The 19,955-nt window shown below is 41.2% G+C and overlaps 1 protein-coding gene across 2 annotated transcripts in view; it reads right to left on the reverse strand.

Moving 5' to 3' along the window:
- LOC126298782 (kelch-like protein 5) overlaps positions 1-19,955 on the reverse strand; it is a 269,167-nt gene that overhangs the window by 245,523 nt on the left and 3,689 nt on the right. Inside the window, exon 2 of one of the 2 annotated variants that reach the window (XM_049990243.1) lies at positions 733-831. The exons of the other annotated variant lie outside the window; for it this stretch is intronic. The gene's annotated coding sequence lies outside the window, so the exon portion shown is untranslated. The remainder of the gene's footprint in view (positions 1-732; positions 832-19,955) is intronic. 2 annotated transcript variants of the gene reach the window in all.

A 19,955-nucleotide genomic window follows, 5' to 3' on the forward strand; every position in this document is an offset into this window, starting at 1 on the left:
GTGACGCTGGAACTGCAGCCGGAAAACGTGCCTGAACTTCCAGCACTTAAAGGACTACATAGGGGGACAGATGTATGGTTTAATATCACAGCAGTAAACCATCACCTTGATCTTTTCTGGCAATGAATCACACTCAAACACCAAGATGAAGGCACCATTAGCAACCATGTTGTCTTTGGGTCCCTGGTAAAAGTACCGGATGAAATGAACACCCTGCCATTCTAAATTGGCGCGGAGCTCGCCGTCATACTGCAAAAGGAGAAAGCGACGAAAAATGATCCCCTGGACCATGTTGTGGCTTGTATGGGGAGTGACAGAAACAGAAATACCACCAAGCTCGTCACAGGTGACTAACACTCGGGATTGGGCTGGGGATGCTGTCTGAATCAATACTGCACCATTTCGCATCTTTGACACCGCTGTCACTTCTCCAATCTTGTCCTCCAGATGTTCAATGAAAATCTGAGGCTTTGTCAGTACAAAAGAGTCCCCATAAGTTCCGATACAGACTAAAAACTGATGCAAATATGGCTCTTGCCGTTTTGCAGCCCTAAGTTGTGAGGTAACGGGCGAGTTGTGGCACCCTGGAAATATTCTATGTTCGGAGTTGGGGCGGCCGCACAGGACGCTCGTCAAAGCGGCGGCTTATTAGCAACCACCTGATGCCACACAGTAGCTGAACCACATGGCTGGAAATTCCTTTGTGATGCTGAGTCAATGAAAGAGACTTACATGCCGGGAGTGCTGAAGATGGCGGACTTTGTGGAACCTTAATGGCAGCCATTTCACAGCTCGTACAGAAATTAAGAGTAGCCAGATGAATCATGATACCTTAAAAAGAAACATGTACCTTAGCATTATTTGCACGACAATTCTGATGGTGTAATCAGATATTCAATATCTTTAAACTAATAAACTTTAGTATCTGACGATAAATTATACAAGTAACACCCAGCAACGAATTTCCAAAATCTAAATGGTTCATCTGATTTTGTCGATTGGCATGTCTTTAGAAAGCTATTAGTGTAAACCTAAACTGGTATACATTAAGACATGTAACTTTAATACTACACAAGTTATTGGAGGTGAAAGTGGCTGATTACTATCAATCACGTCATGCTATAAATACTCCACAGTTACACGAAAGAACTGTGACAGCATGCTTATAAGTATATTTATTCATCTATGTCTTTGTTTATATCCGATATATACTACACATGAAGAAATTGGTAAATTATTCACTGTGTTTAGAAGCACAGAGACATTAGGCTACTGGCTTACTTCTTTTCTATTCCTTCGATGTATGTGTATTTAATCTGTTTATGTATTTAATAATTGTGTTAGACCGTGTTTATGGTCCAGCCTTAGGAATATTTCTTTAATTTCAAGTTATTTAAATGTAAATCCAGTATTTTGAATGTGTTTCATTATGTTTGTGAGTGTGCAATGGCTTGGAGACAGGGCGGGAACGCTCTAGCCAATCACAGCGATCATTCCAAAAAGGACACATGGAGAGACTGTATGGAAGTGGGGGAAGGCAGTTTTGTACAGAGCAGTGCGAGGGCACAGGACACGGAGAGAGAGTTCTGGACAGTACAGTGCGACGGACGCATGGTCGCAGGAGAGACTTTGAGAGTGTGGAACGAGTTGCGCGTGGTCGCAAAAGATACAAATATTTCTTAGTGTTGACCTGTGCACCTGTGAGACTTCGGTGGCTTCTGCAGTGAAGATGTAGTATGCGTTTCGAGGTGAACATCTCGCAAGCTATGTTGTTCATAACTAATTGTGTGAAGTAGGAATCTATTGTTTCCCTGTTATTCAACTAATATTTTATTTAATTGCTGGATCATCGACACCTCTAAGTGTTTTACAGAAATAAAGAGCATTTTTAAAGGTACTTCTGCTATCATACTCATCATTCAAAGTAGTTAAAATAGTACCTGCAGATTTTATTTAATTGCAATTTTTCATTCATAAATTTCTATATAACATTCAAAATTCGCAGTTACCGAGTGATAGGAACCTTCGAACATTCGATTCATGTATATATTAGTATTGTATACTGTAGACTCAACAATATTTGGCTTGTAATGTGGCAACTATATATCCCAGCCCCTAGACAACGAAACGAGCCAAAACTTAATATTTCAACTTTGAGTCTGAGGGTGCATAGTTGAGGGCCACATCACATCATTTCATTTATATTTGAAAACTCGCAACGCTCCCCCCATGGTGCAGCAAGGGAAGGAAATGATTTAGGGTCATAACTGTCGGCATTGTATTCTAACTTGCTGTATGGTCACCAGCAAGAGATGACTTAGTCCGCTTCATTGCAGGTCATTTGCCCTAATGCCACCCACTCTGATCAGGGGCTCTTCCCACGGCCGAAACCCGGCCACAGCAAAGGCCAACTGGCCATTGCCGTGTGTCCTGATGCTCCAGGAAGACAGGCATCTACTCCTTGGCATACATGGGGAGTTTCCAGCTCAGGCATCAGTAGTGCCCTGTGTTGTCAGGGGGCTACCAACAAATGGGTACATGACGGCCCCACCACAATGGACTGGCTACTGTGCTGGATATCAGGCACAGAGAAATCCTATAGTGTCATGGGGGTGAAAGAGGACAGGAGACAACAGAAGATGACATACCCCAGCCGGGAGGGCATCACCTTCAAAGACTAAGGTAAATGAGAATGGGCAACAGAGGAAATTATTAATTAATAACGAACCATTTCATGTATTTCCAAGAGACTCAACTTTCACAAATTTGTCTTAAAAGCTTTCACCAAAAAAACAATGGTTTCATTGTAGCAGAAGAATCCCAAACAGTCTGAGTACATACTAAGCACTGAGTGGAGTGTTTCGCTCCCAGACGTCTGGCTAGTCCTCTTATTGTTATACAACTCCTGATAAAGTGGAGGGAAGTAGTACTTTATCTCCAGGAGATTTTTCCATTCCTCAGTCTATTTCAAACTCATCTCAATGTCAAGGCTGCAGAAGAGGTATGGACGACAGACCAATTTTGGACTTCATAAAATCCACTTCTACAAATTAAAGATCACAGTTTAGTGAGTACTTTAACTGCACTGTTGGAGGACTTTCTTTGCTGATTCAAATCCACCTGGTACTCCTCCAATGCATATTGTTTCCTTCTGTGTCTTTAGCAACTTTGTCCTTTGCTATGGATCCATAGCTGTAATTCAAAGAAAGTTTCCAATTTTCATTTGCACTACGAGAATCATTCTAATGACCAGCTTCACTGCTTCCAATGCCTCTTGGCAGAAAAAATAAATATTCGAAATGTTTCTTTGCCTTTTCAAAGACCAAATTCTTAACCATATTTCACGTATGTATGGCCAGGTTCAAGGACCTGGTGCTCTATTATGTCAATATGTGACTGTCTCAAGATGTGGAAGCGGTATTTCAAAATATGGCTTATTTAATTACGCATTAAATATAAGTACTCTAAAAACTTACACTTTGGAATATTGCTGTACTTTCAAAAAAACCACGCTTGAACATTCATAAAACATAGCAGCACTTCTACTTCTGCCCACTATTTCACTTGTACTTACTGTATTCTAAATGCAGTCCAGACATTTGCTCAAACTTAGAGCCTAAATTTTATCATCACAGACTGCAGCATTATGTAGGAAACTGCTTCTACTTCTTTTACTCAGAAGAGATCCACACTTTAGCATACCAAATGTGCATGTAGATCATTTTCTTGTGAAATGTCATTTGTACTACTTTTACTCTCAACCCCTCAATTAAAATAACTTTGTGTGTTAGATTGCAGTGGCAACGGGCACTGTCACTGGTTTGCAGCCAGCCACTCTTGATAAGGTGCTGCATGCACTTCTAACAAAAAACACAGCAAGCATATAATTGGTTGGTTGGTTGATTTAGGGGAGGGGACCAAACAACGAGGTCATCGGCCCTATTGGATTAGGGAAGGATGGAGAAAGAAGTCAGCCACGCCCTTTCAAAGGAACCATCCCCAGCATTTGTCAGAAGCAATTTATGGAAGTCACCGAAAATCTAGATCAGAATGGTCAGAGTGGGGTTTGGGCCGTCATCCTCCCGAAGCATGTGATTAGCTGGAGGCTGGCACCTACCACTGGACTTAAATATATCTGTCTTCACTGTTGGCCAAAAGAGCAGAACACTGCCATCACGACATAATATCTGATGTAATACACTTTTCTACCAGAATACCACTCCAAGAATGATGCTCCAATTTGAATGAGGTAGCTCAAAGTAGTATCCTCATCTCAATTTTTCTCCATACAGAAAACAAAAATGCAGAAGATATTATACTGATGAACTCTTCATCCCTTGTTCTGCTGCACACAACAATGAAATAGAGAAAAAGTTTGTATTTGACAGACACTAATGGAAGGAATTAATATCAGGATGTAATGACCTGTCAATTATGAGATCATTAGAGATGAAGCTTTAGCTAATACTGCGGAAAGCAATCAATTGTGCCCTTTCACGAAGGAAACCTAAATCTGATTGAATGCAGATATGAATTGCCACCCATATGAATGTAAGTGCAATGTCTTAACCACTGAGGCACTCTGCTCTGAAATATTGGAAAAGAAATTAATGATACTCTTCTCAAAAGAAACTAGTATGATTTAAGGGATAACTGAGTCTACCGAGACCAAATGTCAGCTACAACCCGTGACGATGATGTGGTGTATGACACACTGCACACAGATATAATAGAACTGTTGGGCAGTAGAAAAATGCCATGGGCAAACACAAAATTCCTAAAAGTTTTCTTCAAGTTAAACTAGGACAGCACGCTGTATAGAAATCAGAATGAGAAACAGACAGACTACAAATAATATGGCACACCTCAAAAGCTGCTGCTGCTGCTGCTGCTGCTTCTTCACTTGACTTGAGCAATAAGTCTGAATCATTAATTCAAGAACACAATCTCACTTACGAGGGATCATAACATAATTCTGACAGCACAGCACAATGCCACAAGAATGAGTAAAGGTTCCACAAGAACACTTATCAGCCCACTGACATGGCAGAGGAGCACCAAACAAAGCCCTGAAAGCCACTGTTGCAACACTGAGGTGTGGCAAAGAATGCGGACGAGTCCATAAAATTAAGACAAAAGCGGTCATCCTTGGAAATACATAATGGACCTGACTCAAAACAGACAGTAATAAATACTCAGGCTTCCAAGCCCACATACTATCCAGTTCCAGTGAACTATCTATGATGTTGATCCCAAGATGCGCTTCCTATTATTCGTCAGATGACTTCTACCTTCGAGATTGCTGCCTGCATTGTCTACTGAACCCAGTAGCTGTGAGCTGCCAACATCTCACCCACTGGTGTGAAGTCTTCTGGATTTCTACCTCCACTTTGCTGAGAGCCAAACTGATGGTGTTTGACACACTGTCAATCTATCGCTGCATCCAGGAGGCTTGTTAAAGGCTGCTGCCCCTGACTTGCATCTGTGGGCAGACACAGACATCGACGGTCTACCTCTACTGGAGAGGCATGTAATAACGCTGCACTCTCGTCTACATCATTTACTGAGCTGCTGGAGTTTACTCAGACACACACTTTTGATGTCTGCGAGAATGCCCTAGTAACACACAGTCTACAATCTGGTGGTCGACACCACTATACAAGTTGCACCTGCCACCCACTACCCTACATATCATTACAGTATTATGAGAGAGCTGTCACAATGGAGGCAACAGCCTCCAATATCTTCTTAAGTCCATGAACCAGTGTGTTATTCTCTGTGTGCTGTGTTCGCAGCCTTCCTCACAGCTGCTGCAGTGAAAATGATTCCTCTGAAACAATACTCTACTAATAAATATATTTCTTGCTAATGTTATTTCATTAGCATACATGCTCGCATGTACTTCATACTCTGCTGTCCCACAACCATAAGGGTCTCAGCCCAGGCCCTTACAAACTGTCAGACGTGTTTACATCAGCTGCCACCATTGTACTGGAATCACGTCTGCAGCATCGTCATTGTTGTCTTCGTCACCATCCAGACTTCCATCCTAGCTGCTGCAGTGCAGCGAATATCTTTCTGCTGGCCTTTCCACTGGTGTTTATTTTGTGTGGCCATGTCAAATTGTACGGACTTTATTTCTGCACTCAAAGTAGCATCTGTTAAAACAGCAGGGACCTGCAGACTTGTCACTGTTTAGAGGGAATACCAGGGATGTGTATTTAATGCCAATGAGACGCAAATTACAATGTAATTTATCAGGGTATTAGTTGCCATGCACTAGGTTGGTACCAGTTACAGACAGTTTGGTCACTTAACATAACAGTCTTCTGAATAATGTTGGGCAATGATCTGGCATTGAAACTAAATTATTTCACTGCCATGTGAATCAATTTGTACTGTATGTAATGGGTACTGTATTTTGTTGTGAGTAAAGCTCATCACACACTAAGTATAGGGTAGTGAGTCACGCATAGCCACACAGACAGAATATTAAGCTGTAATAAGTGTATAATACTAGCGTATTTGTGTGTCTGCATCACTGTTTTGTGTTGTTCTCTTTTGTTGGTTTTTGTATAATTTTTAACACTTCATCCATACTGCACTCCATTCTATTTCTATGAAATTGGGTGAAATCCAGTGCCAGCTACTCTGGAGGATATACAGAGAATTTTTTATCAGCAGCAGTAACTTTTTTACAGGACAGCAATCCAGAGCAACTCGTGAGTACTATGAGTATCATTAAAACAGTGAATACATGTAACATAGATTTAAAGGAGAAAAGGGTAGAAAAGGAAGATAAAAAATGGGATTATTTGTGAGTGGAAAATGCTGATGGTGTTAGCCCATCAGTAAAACAACCTGTCATTACATTACAACTATATGTATGTACAGTGAGTGAGTTTGAGTGTGTTACGTAATGTTTGTGTTGTATGATCTACATCTACATCCATACTCCGCAAGCCACCTGACAGTGTGTGGTGGTGGGTACCTTCAGTATCTCTATCGGTTCACCCTTCTATTCCAGTCTCGTATTGTTCGTGGAAAGAAGGATTGTCGGCATGCTTCTGTGTGGGCTCTAATCTCTCTGATTTTATCCTCATGGTCTCTTCGAGAGATATATGTAGGAGGGAGCAATATACTGCTTGACTCTTCAGTGAAGGTATGTTCTCGAAACTTCAACAAAAGCCCCTACCGAGCTACTGAGAGTCTCTCCTGTAGAGTCTTCCACTGGAGTTTATCAATCATCTCCGTATCGCTTTCGCGATTACTAAATGATCCTGTAATGAAGCGCGCTGCTCTCCGTTGGATCTTCTCTCTCTCTCTCTCTCTCTCTCTCTCTCTCTCTCTCTCTCTCTCTCTCTCTCTTTTCTATCAACCCTATCTGGTACGGATCCCACACTGCTGAGCAGTATTCAAGCAGTGGGCGAACAAGCGTACTGTAACCTACTTCCTTTGTTTTCGGATTGCATTTCCTTAGGATTCTTCCTACGAATCTCAGTCTGGAATCTGCTTTACCGACGATCAACTTTATATGATCATTCCATTTTAAGTCACCCCTAATGCGTACTCCCAGATAATTTCTGGAATTAACTGCTACCGGTTGCTGACCTGCTATATTGTAGCTAAATGATAAGGGATCAATCTTTCTATGTATTCACAGCACATTACACTTGCCTACATTGAGATTCAATTGCCATTACCTGCACCATGTGTCAATTCGCTGCAGATTCTCCTGCATTTCAGTACAATTTTTCCATTGTTACAACCTCTTGAAACACCACAGCATCATCTGCAAAAAGCCTCAGTGAACTTCCGATGTCATCCATAAGGTCATTTACGTATATTGTGAATAGCAACAGTCCTACGACACTCCCCTGCGGCACACCTCAAATCACTCTTACTTCGGAATCTGAAGACTTCTCTCCATTGAGAATGACATGCTGCATTCTGTTATCTAGGAACTCTTTAATCCAATCACACAATTGGTCTGATAGTCCATATTCTCACCTTTGTTAACTAAACGACTGTGGGGAACTGTGTCAAACGCCTTGCGGAAGTCAAGAAACACGGCATCTACCTGTGAACTCGTGTCTATGGCCCTCTGAGTCTCGTGGACGAATAGCGCGAGTTGGGTTTCACACGACCGTCTTTTTCGAAACCCATGCTGATTCCTACAGAGTAGATTTCTAGTCTCCAGAAAAGACATTATATTCGAACATAATACGTGTTCCAAAATTCTACAACTGATCAACGTTAGAGATATAGGTCTATAGTTCTGCACATCTGTTCGACGTCCCTTCTTGGAAACAGGGATGACCTGTGCCCTTTTCCAATCCTTTGGAACGCTACGCTCTTCTAGAGACCCACGGTACACCGCTGCAAGGAGGGGGGCCAAGTTCCTTCGCGTACTCTGTAAATTCGAACTGGTATACCATCAGGTCCAGTGGCCTTTCCTCTTTTGAGCGATTTTAGCCGTTTCTCTATTCCTCTATCGTCTAATTCAATATCTACCATTTTGTCATCTGTGCGACGATCTAGAGAAGGAACTACAGTGCAGTCTTCCTCTGTGAAACAGCTTTGGAAAAAACACTTAGTATTTCGTTGCCTTCAGTCTGCCATCCTCTGTTTCAGTACCATTTTGGTCACAGTGTCTGGACATTTTGTTTTGATCCACCTACCGCTTTGACATAAGACCAAAATTTCTTAGGATTTTCTGCCAAGTCAGTACATAGAACTTTACTTACGAATTCATTGAACGCCTCTCGCATAGCCCTCATCACACTACATTTCGCTTCGCCTAATTTTTGTTTGTCTGTAAGGCTTTGGACATGTTTATGTTTGCTGTGAAGTTGCCTTTGCTTCCGCAGCAGTTTTCTAACTCTGTTGCTGTACCACGGTGGCTCTTTTCCATCTCTTACGATCTTGCTTGGCACATACTCATCTACTGCATATTGTACGATGGTTTTGAACTTTGTCCACTGATCCTTAAGACTATCTGTACTTTAGACAAAACTTTTGTGTTGAGCTGTCAGGTACTATGTAATCTGCTTTTTGTCACTTTTGCTAAACAAAAAAATCTTCCTACCGTTTTTAATATTTCTATTTACGGCTGAAATCATCGATGCAGTAACCGCTTTATGATCACTGATTCCCTGTTCTGTGTTAACTGTTTCAAATAGTTCGGGTATGTCTGTCACCAGAAGGTCTAATATGTTATCGTCACAAGTCGGTTCTCTGTTTAAGTGCTCAAGGTAGTTTTCAGATAAAGCACTTCAAAAAATTTCACTTGGTTCTTAGTCCCTGCCACCCGTTATGAACGTTTGAGTCTCTCAGTCTATATCCGGCAAATTAAAATCTCCATCCAGATCTATAACATGGTGGGGAAATATACAAGAAATATTTTCCAAATTATCCTTCAGGTGTTCTGCCACAACAGCTGCTGAGCCAGGGGGCCTATAGACACATCCAATTGTGTTTGAGCCTGCTTTAACTGTGACCTTCACCCAAATTATTTCACCTTTCTGATCTCCATCAATTTCCTTCGATACTATTGCACTTCTTATCGCTATAAACACGCCTCCCCCTTCACTGCCCAGCCTGTCTCTGAGGTATACATTCCAATTTGAGTTTAGAATTTCATTACTGTTACATCTGGTTTCACAGCCTACTTTCCGTCCCTATTACTATGTGGGCATTGTGACCGTTAATGAGAGCAGTTCTGGGACCTTTCAATAGATGCTCCTGCAGTTTACTATTACCACATTAATATTGTTATTCCCTGTTGCATTTTGCCTACTCCTACCTTGTCGCGTCTCAGGAGGCGTCTTGTCGGGCCTAGGGAGGGAATTCTCTAACCTAAAAAAACCCACATGTGCACTCCACATGTATTCCACTTCCCTTTTAGCCGCTTCCGGCGTGTAGTGCACACCTGACCTATTCAGGGGGACCCTACATTTCTCCACCCGATAGCCTCTGGTTTAAGCCTTCTACCCGGCTCCAAACAAGAGTACTGCGATCGGTTCTGGGAACGATACTACAAGCAGGTAGTTCAGATTCCACCCCTCGAGCGAGGCTTTCCGCCTTCACCAATTCCGCCAACCGCGTGTGCGAACTGAGGATGACCTCTGAAGCCAGACAGCAGGAGTCATTGGCACCGACACGAGCAACAATTTACAGTCTGGTGCACCCAGTGCTCTCTATCGCCGCCAGCAGGGCCTCCTCCACATCTCGGATGAGACCCCCTGACAAGCAGACAGAGTGAACACAGGCCTTCTTCCCCGACCTTTCCACTATTTCCCTAAGGGGCTCCATCACCCGCCTAACGTTGGAGCTCCCAATAACTAATAAACCCCTCCCCCCGTGTGCCTGCTCAGACCTTGCTGAAGGAGCGGCCACATGTCCACTCACAGGCAGAGCGGGCGATGCCACACGGCCAGCCTCCTCATTGACCCTCCGCCTCCTGCGCCGCAAACGCCGCTGAACCCGCCACTCCCCTTGGGGAGAGGGTGGCCCAACCGCACCCAGTACCCGCGAAAATGTCTCGACAGCAGGGACAGTGGGTGAAGCTTGTAACACATGGGATGTACCATGCGACGCACCAGACTCCCCACTGCCACTATACTCCGAGGCAGCAGCCTGAAAATGGGTGACCGCGGCCATCAACACATTCAGCTGTTCGCGAACAATGGCCAGCTCCTCCTGCATCCATACACAGCAGTCACACATCCTATCCATCCTAAGAAATCAATTTACTGTAGAGAGTTAAATAATCAACTTTTAACTAGACTGCTAATTCACTAAAGGCGGCTGATGGTTGACTAAACTGTGGTTGCTGGACACTTTCTCGTAGAAAACAATGAAAATCACACTACCTGTCTCTGGACTGTATTGAAAACAAACACTAGCACTACTGGCACTATGGTTCACAAAGAGACTCTAACTATTCAAAACAAACACGAAATCTATGGAGCACTATTACTAGCACTCGACAATGGTGAGAGAAGGGAGTGGGTGAAATCCAGTGCCAGCACATACCCTGCTCATCACTAACAGCACTAATGGGGGCACTAAGCTTCACACCCCCATCCAACTTATCAATCACCATAAATGTCACGTGCCCTTAATTCATGAGACATTGCACAGAGATTTGGTATTTAAATCAGGACATTGGCGCAAAGTCTGGCCATCAGGAACTTTACATCACCACCTTTCCTCCCCTTGCCGGGCAAAAACTGGCAGTGACAATATTTCCCACCACCAGGATTTGAACTGACTTACCCGCAGGTCGACCACGACTGCACAAGCATGTGTTAACAACCTCAGCCACGGAGGTGGGTGAACAACACAAGTGTGTGTGCTGTATTGAAGAAAATGGATGTGGAGCAACATGGGTGATAATGATTTAGGTGCAGTACTATCTATGCCACTGGGTGGTGATGGTGGTGGTGGTGGTGGTGGTGGTGGTTTTGAGGCCATGAAACCTGAGCAGATGTACAACGAAGTATATGTGACACTGTTTTTTTGCATCATGCAGAGTAGACTGCAGACGGCAATTTCGATGTCGATACTATGGGGAATGCACAAGACGCTATTAACTGTGTTGCAACTGTTGTGGATAATGAAGTTGGACAGACGTATTGATCTCTGAAGGATGCAGATTCGTCACCACTTCGGCATTACACAACCTCGTCCAAAGAACAGAGGGGGCAAGAGGAGGAGGAGGAGGAGGAGGAGGATGAGGAGGAAAATTCTTTTAAGAATAATGACCAAATCAACCAGAATGAATCCTTTCAGGGATGTGTGCCTGAATATAAAGGTAAATTTTACAAGAATTACAATGTTACGGATAATGAGGATACAAAAAGATTGTGTAATTGTTCACAGAAGCACAGTCAAACTCTAAGAGACACTTATTTCAGCCAAAGAAGACAATTTTATGTATACATCATTGCAAGGGTCTTCTATCATGGAAGCAGAACCATCTAAACTGTGTACTGCACCACAGAGTCAATGCACACAAAGTGCCGAAGAGCACAAGGATGTTGGCTGTAAAATGAAAAGGTACAACAAAACATGACATTGCAAAGCATAATCAATCTGTAAGTAACTGTAGATTAACAGGTGTAACCAGAGCTACTAACCTTTATGTTGTAAGTGGTGGTGATGAGTAGTAGTTGTGTAAGCATAGATTTAAGGATGCATGTTTTGAGAAAATATAAGAGAAACTTTTTTTTTTAAGCCAAAGTTCCAGCTGAAGTACCAAAGAAGTGGGTTAAAAAAGCACCTGATTGTGAAACATGAAAAGTAAACGGCATTAAAAGAACAAAAATGTGCAACATAAAATTAAGTTATGAACTTTTGTTAGTATATAAGGACTCAACAAAGACAATATAGGATTAAGAAACAAAGCAAAGACTTTGTGAATAAAATTTTGCAAACATTTGATAACAAATTGTGCAGAGTGTTGTTATCCCTGTAACAGCCACTGACAGAAAATGAATTCCTAGACCAATAATGAATTGTGCGAGATAAACAAAAGTTTTTGCCAGTCACATATGAGTGGGCTAGCAGCACCACTTTGAGGATGCAAATCAGGTTTGCTTTAAATATGCATCAGCATTAGTCACTTTTGAGATTGGACAAAGCGAGTTGTTAGACAAGACTGCCTTTAAGATGATCAAAATGCCATTACCAACAGCTCACCAAGTTTGAACTAGGTTGTGTAATAGGGCTACAAGAAGCTGGATGTTCCTCCTGTGATACAGTAGAAAGACTTGTGAGGAATGTTACCACTGTACACAATTGCTGGTAGGAGTGGTCACGGGAAGGTATGGTCGCAAGAAGACAGCTCCAGATGGCCATGTGGCACTACCGGAAGGGAAGACTGCCATGTTCGTTATATGGCTGCAGCACATTGTACTGTGTCTGCAGCTGCAATTCTAGCAGCAGTTGGCAACGCAGTGATACAATGAACCTTTACAAATCAGTTACCTCAGGGACAACTGAGCCAGATGCCCTGTAGTGTGATTTCCACTGACCCTGAACTACCACCATTTGCGACTTCAGTTGTGTCAACCAAAAGCTTATTCAAGGACAGAGTGGAGGTCTGTTGTGTTGTCTGATTGAAGCTGGTTCTGCCTCGGTGCCAATGATGGCCGTGCGTTGGTTAAGAGGCAGCCAGGTGAGCGTCAGCAACCAAGCTGTAAGCAGACTAGAACACTGGACCTACACCTGGAGTTATGGTCTGTGATGCGGCATCTTATGACAGTGGAACACCTTCTCAGTAATCCCATGCATCCTGACAGCAAATATGTATGCCAGTCTGGTGATTTGATCTGCTGTGCTGCCATTCATGAACAGCATTTCAGGGGATGTTTTTCAACAGGATAATGTTCACCCTCATACAGCTGTTGTAATCAAACACGCTCTACAGGGTATCAAGATGTTGACTTGGCCTGCTCAGCACCAGATCTGTCTCCAGTTGAGCACATATGGATCATCATCAGGCAACTCCAGCATCATCCACAACCAGCATTAACCATTCCCATATTGACCTACCAAGTGCAACAAACATGGAACTCCACCCACACACTGACATCAAGCACCTGTATGACACAATGCATGCACATTTGCATGCTTGCATTCAACGTTCTGGCAGTTACTCTGTTTATTTATGTACAAGCACTTCACAATTGCAATGGCTTTTCTCCCACTGATATTAACCTGTGAACTTGCAACTTAGAATAATGAATTCCTGAAATTTCATTACTCAATATCAATTATTTCTGTATGTTGAGATTTTTCCCCCCATCAGGGTAAATGTCATGAAACTGTTCCACAGCCAAACTAAGGAACAATTTGGGATTTTGGGCCACAGAAAGATATCACTGGCAAATGCCAAAATTTTCTTAAAATTTTCTCCAATCAGTGCTAAGCCAAGTTAAACCAGGCCAGAATGCTGTGTAGCAATCAGAATGACAAAAAAGGCAGAAAGCCAATACTGCAAATAATATGGCACATCCTGGAAACAGTTGCTTTATCTTGTTCAAGCAATAAGTCTCCATCATTATTTCAGCAATATGATATCACAGAGGAAGAACCATAAAGTCACTGTGACAGCACAGAACAATGTTGCAAGAACAAGTAAAGTTTCCACAAGAACACCTATCAGGCCACTGACATGGCACAGAAGCACCAAGCTGAAGTCCTAATTACTACTGTTGAGACAATGCCAACTTGAGGCTGACCCTGTGACACGCTGCCTGGTCTACCCAACTTGGTTGCTGTGAGCTGGCAACATCTCATCAACTGATGTGATGCCTTCGGTATTTCTTCCAGCTTGCTCAGAGCTGAACAGACTATTTTTGTGCACTGTCAACCTGTCACTGTATCGGGCAGGCACACTAAAGACTGCTGCCCCTGACTTGCATCTGCACTACCATCTACATTAAATGCAGAGCTGCTAGAGTTTACTCGCGCACACCCCTTCAATGTCCACAAGATTGCCCTAGTAGAAAGCAGACTATAATTTGTGGTTGACACCACTGTCAAAACTGCACTTGCCACTTACTATCCTACATGACATAGTATTATTATATGCGGTGCCACTATTAAGACAACGGCCTCAACAATCTGCTGAAGTGCACAAGTCAGTGCATTCTACTCTGGATGCTGTGTTCACAGCCTCCCTTACTGCTGTCGTGGAGAAGATCATTCAATTGTAACAATGAACTCTAATAAATATATTTCTTGCTAATGGTAAGTCATTAGCACACCGTGTGTCAATTGACCTTCAACACACACTCCATGCTTCGCTTTCCTGCAACTGTCACAGTCTCAGTCCAGGCCCTTTTAGAAAACTAGTAATATCTACTGAATGTAAATTGTAATGTTACACTGATATGTAGCTTACCCTGAGGTTTAGGTTAGGTTGGACAGTGACATGTCTGGTTGAGATTTAGCAAACAATGGTGTCAAACTGATGTTTTGTTTAGACCAAGGTGTAGATTGGGCTAAAAGTTGAAAGTTGACAGTTTGGCACTGAGCTAGTGATGCCAATAAATGTGCTGCTATGAGAAAAACTATAAATCTTATTATGGCAAATATTTTACACGTATTAAGATTTTCAAGGATGTAGGGCTTGAACAAAGGACCTTTGCCTTTTTGTGGGCAAGTGCTCTAGCAACTGAGCTCTTTAAACAGCACTCATGATCTGTCCTCGCAGATTCACTTCTGCCAGTACCTATCTTCTACCTTCGAATCTTCATACAAGTGCTCCTGCTTACTTAGCGGGGCTATCACTCGTGGAAGGAACAATATTGCAGAGGAATGGCTTAGCTACAGTCTATGGGATTGTTTTGAAAACAAATTTTTACTCCGCGGCAGAGTGTGCACTGATCTGAAACTTCCTGGCTGATAAAAACTGTGCCAGACCAGGACTCAAACTTACGTCTTTTTTTCTCATGGGTAACTGTTCTACTAACTGAGCTATCCAAGTACAACTCGTGACCTGCCATCACAGCTTACTCAGCAAAATCCTTCTTTCCAGGACTGCTAGTCCCATAGGGTATGCAGGAGAACTTCCATGAAGTTTGGAAAGTAGGACAACGGTACTGACAGAAGTAAAGCTGTAGGGGCAATTTGTGTGTCCAACTTTTACAGCTTATTTGGTACAGCACTAGCCCACAAAAGTCAAAGATCGTACGCTCAAGTTATGGTCTGGCACACAGTTTTAATCTGCCAGAAAGTTTCAAATCATTGCAAATTATGCTGCAAACTAAAAATTCATTCTGATAACTGTTACTCTCATTCTACTGTTCAGGAGGCAGCAGGCTGCCATCAGAGAAATACTAAATTACTGGGCTGCTGGTGCAAGTTGTTGCCACCTAATTTTTTAGTTGCTGTCAGTCTTATTTTTTTCCTGACAGTTAACGTAATTACCTGCACGTCATAACAGTTGACAAACATTTTATGTCATCTAGTGCACATAGACAAGAAACGATACCAACCATCTTTTTGTCAAGGCAAAAGAACAGCACTCACTGTAAAAAAGCAAATGCAAACAATCTAAACTGCATTAAAATCTAGGACTTTTCCACCTAAAGGAAATACTTGGTATTTCTCATTTAGCTATAGAGACAGCCCATGTAACTTTGTCTCTCTCTCTCCACGTAAGGGGGATAGGATGTCAAACGGGCCAACTTGGAGCAGGAGAGGCACCACTGAACATTTTAATTTCCACTGTCTATACTTTTACAAATAAAATTATAAAACTTTGTCAGCATGACCAGGAAGGATTCAGAATTCACACTCTTAGCACTGGAAGTTTGAAAACATGATTTTTTTTTACATGTGAAATTTCTTCATTTTTTTCCACTTACTAATGGGAGCATTTGTTGCTGTAGGTACACTTTTCTTCATAAGTACGAGGGATTCTCCGTTGAATTTTGCACAGCATACAAACCATACTTAAAGGTGTATGAAACTCTAGAATTTCCCAAACCTATTGAAAACTGTGGTAAAAATTGAGGTAATTAACTATAAAATTTGTGTTTTTTCTAAACATGAAGTGTAAAATAAAACAGTTCATTCTTTTTTCATAAATTAAATAAATTCTAGAGTTTCATACACCCGTGAGTATGGTATGTATGCTGTGCAAAATTCATTGAAGAATCTCTAACTTATGAAGAAAAGTGTACCTATAGCAACAAATGCAGCCATTAGTAAGTGAAAAAAATAACAATTTCGCACGAAAAAAAAAATTATTTTGTTATGTTTTCGAACTTCCACTGCAATGGGTGTGAATCCTGAATCCTTCCTGGTGATGCTGACAAAGTTTGATGAATTTATTTGTAAAAGTATAGACACTGGAAATTAAAGTGTTCAGTGATGCCTCTCCTGCTCCAAGTCGGCCCATTTCACGTCCTACCCCCCTTAAGTTCCTTTACTATGTACCTGTTCAAAGTGAAAACATGTTCAATATGAAGAAAAGTTCATCATTCTAGAATAGGGCCTTTTTTGGCATAGTCCATATCAATACAAGCAGGCTAGGAAAAAAACCTTACTTTCATAGTCTCAAATGTTATTGAATGTAGCATATGATAAAATGAAGGGCTAAGTAAGGAACACTTATTTTGTTTTCTCCAAAAAATTTCTTCTCCGAGATACAGCCCTCCAAAGATGACATTGTGTATACCATTTTGAAGATGAGAATTTTGGAAAAAATTTTAAAATGCTGTGTATCTCTGGAACAGTTCTAGATTTTTTTTAATTTGAAAGATAATGATTATGATTACAAAGAAATCCTCCATTTGGACTTATCCATCAAAGTTCTTTTACTATAGCATTTTGAACCTTTTTATAACGTATGGAAAAAAGTGCACAGCTGTATTTGATCTGAAAAGATCATGTTTTGTAGCATGCTGCTTCAGCAGGCCTCTTACACCATCACAAGGCTCCTTCCCGTGACCAACTCCTAGTGGCCAACTCCTCCTACTCCATTGACGAATTTAATAGAAACAAATGATGTGTTGTATATATTTATACTACTAGTTTTGTTATTTCAGTAAAAAAAAAAAAAAAAAAAGCGACGTGTTCCACGTCCACAAGGATCTCCTCAACACCGATCTATGGAACGAAAAACTAATCTGATCTAATCACCAGTTGCACTGTATACCCAGTCAGTTGGCATAAGCGACTTACTCAATTCAAACAGCTGGTAACAATGTTTAAAATGACTAGGAGCACCATCAGAAATAGCGATGATCTTCTCTGCACGTGTTTGCAGTTTAATTTTTCACATTGCTAGCAAAGCATGTGCTGAGTCATGTCCTGTGTCATCACTTATAACTGCAACACTTGTGGTCTTGTTTTGAAAATATGTCACTCCTGTAAAAATTGAAACATGGTCATTACTCCCATGAGACCCCTGTACTTCTTGAGGGAGAATTACACACCAGTTCTCAGGAAAATCACAGAGAAGTACTACACATAGTTCAACGTGGTGGTTCTGCAATTTCTTCATATGCTGATGTGTTACTGCTTTCATTGACCATTTGCTATGTTCATCAATGAAACTGTCAAATATGCAGGTTCTGCAGAGTTATCTGCTATGTCTTCCCGGCCAAGTGTCTGTAAAGACAGTCCTCCCTTTCCAGGGCAGTCACCACATTCTTGAAATAGACAAGTCTCTCAATTTACGTCACAGACTACTAATGACTTCACATGCCCAACCAAGAGTCATATGTCACGTGCTCCAGTAAGTTCTTCAAAGTTACCACACACAGTTCAAAATTTGCACAGTACACACAGACAGACATCTCTAAGCAGATGTGGAACTACCCACTTAGGTCATAGTGTATAAAATTTTGATCTTTCAATATGTAAAGTTGTATAGTTGCTTTCATAAATTGCACAAGCTTCTTTAATACTGCAAGTCATGTACCTCTCCACTTTAACAACTTTTTGAGCTTCAACTGTTACAGTTATAGTGTCTTTTGTTGGCACTCTGGGGAGAAGAGTTTCATTTATCTTCAGATAAAATGACTGCACTGTTTGAACTTGAACTGCTGCTACAGATTCCTTTTCCAGACATCACATTTCTTAATTTGTCTACCATGCACTTTGATGCTGATGGAATGTGGTTCAAAATTGTTTTCTTCGAAAATGTCTCCAGAATAACAGTTAAAACCTGCACCTTTTCACTGTAGGATGCAGACTATTCAACAGCTGAATTGATATTTGTGAAAAATTCCTGGCAAGAGGTGCAAGAGTGCTTTGGTTCATTTTCTTGAGAAGATGGAATTACTACTTTGAAGAGTGTGGTCAGGTTTGCTGTAGTGTATTCAGCCATAGCTTTAGTAATTTATCTGCACTTTCTTGATTTATAGAGCTTATGACTCGACTTCACTGACCACGATTTCTTAACAGGACTAACACCTAGCTCTGTAGCTGACCGATTCAGGGTATTTAATTCTTCCTCTACTGATGCAAAATCTGCATTGTCTGATCCATGGGAGGCTTCAAGTTGTTCAGATACTATCATTGTTGTTATTCTGTCAAAACAATTAGAACACAAAAAACTGTCACTGGAAATGTCTTCACTCAAACAGGGTCTTCAAACTAAACAAAGCCTTTTTTTGTCTGTCTTATAAATCACTCTTTATGGATATGCAAATACTTGGCAAACTTCACTCTCCTGTGGCTCCAGTCAGAAGGCATTTCAAACAGTCCTTTTCACAAAAAACACTGCAACTGTGTCAATTGGCAAATTCCTCGCGAAGACACAGAACTTACTGGAAGGTCTCAGATTTCTTAAATGCCTCTTCAGTAAACAAATTAGCACTGAACAACTACAATACAGAAACCTGCAATGAACAACCACGACAAAGAAACTGACAAGGAACTACAACAAAGTACGAAATATCTGCAACAAAGAAAGCGGTAAGAAAGAACTACAAAAAGGAAAATAGAAATAAAAATTGTAACAAAGAAATTAGCACAAAACAACTTCACTGAAGACACATTACCCATGAAAGCTAATTTTTTTTTTTTTCATGAAACTTTGAAAGTTGAAGCTCTACTGTACAAAGAATATAGTACTAAATGTTACTAATCCACAGAAAAATATCTAACTTTTCGGGATTGCTGCAAATTACAAAAGAAATCCGAAAGGCGACAGTAAAAGAACTGACAGTTATGTCCAAACAGAGGATACCATTGTAGTCATAAAGCAATTATGCTCTCAAATAAAAAAACTTACAAAATATCTAAATATCTAGAACTGTTACATAGACACAGCATTTTAAAAAAAATTCCGAAATTTGCATCTTCAAAATTGTGTTCGCAGTGTTATCTTTGGAGGCCTGTATCTCGGGGGCAGGAATTTTTTTGGAGAGAAAAAAAAGTGTTTCCTTCTTACTCCTGAATTTTAACATGTGCTAAATTCAATAACA

The sequence above is a fragment of the Schistocerca gregaria genome, chromosome X (assembly GCF_023897955.1).
Source record: "Schistocerca gregaria isolate iqSchGreg1 chromosome X, iqSchGreg1.2, whole genome shotgun sequence".
In the NCBI taxonomy this organism is placed as follows: domain Eukaryota; kingdom Metazoa; phylum Arthropoda; class Insecta; order Orthoptera; family Acrididae; genus Schistocerca; species Schistocerca gregaria.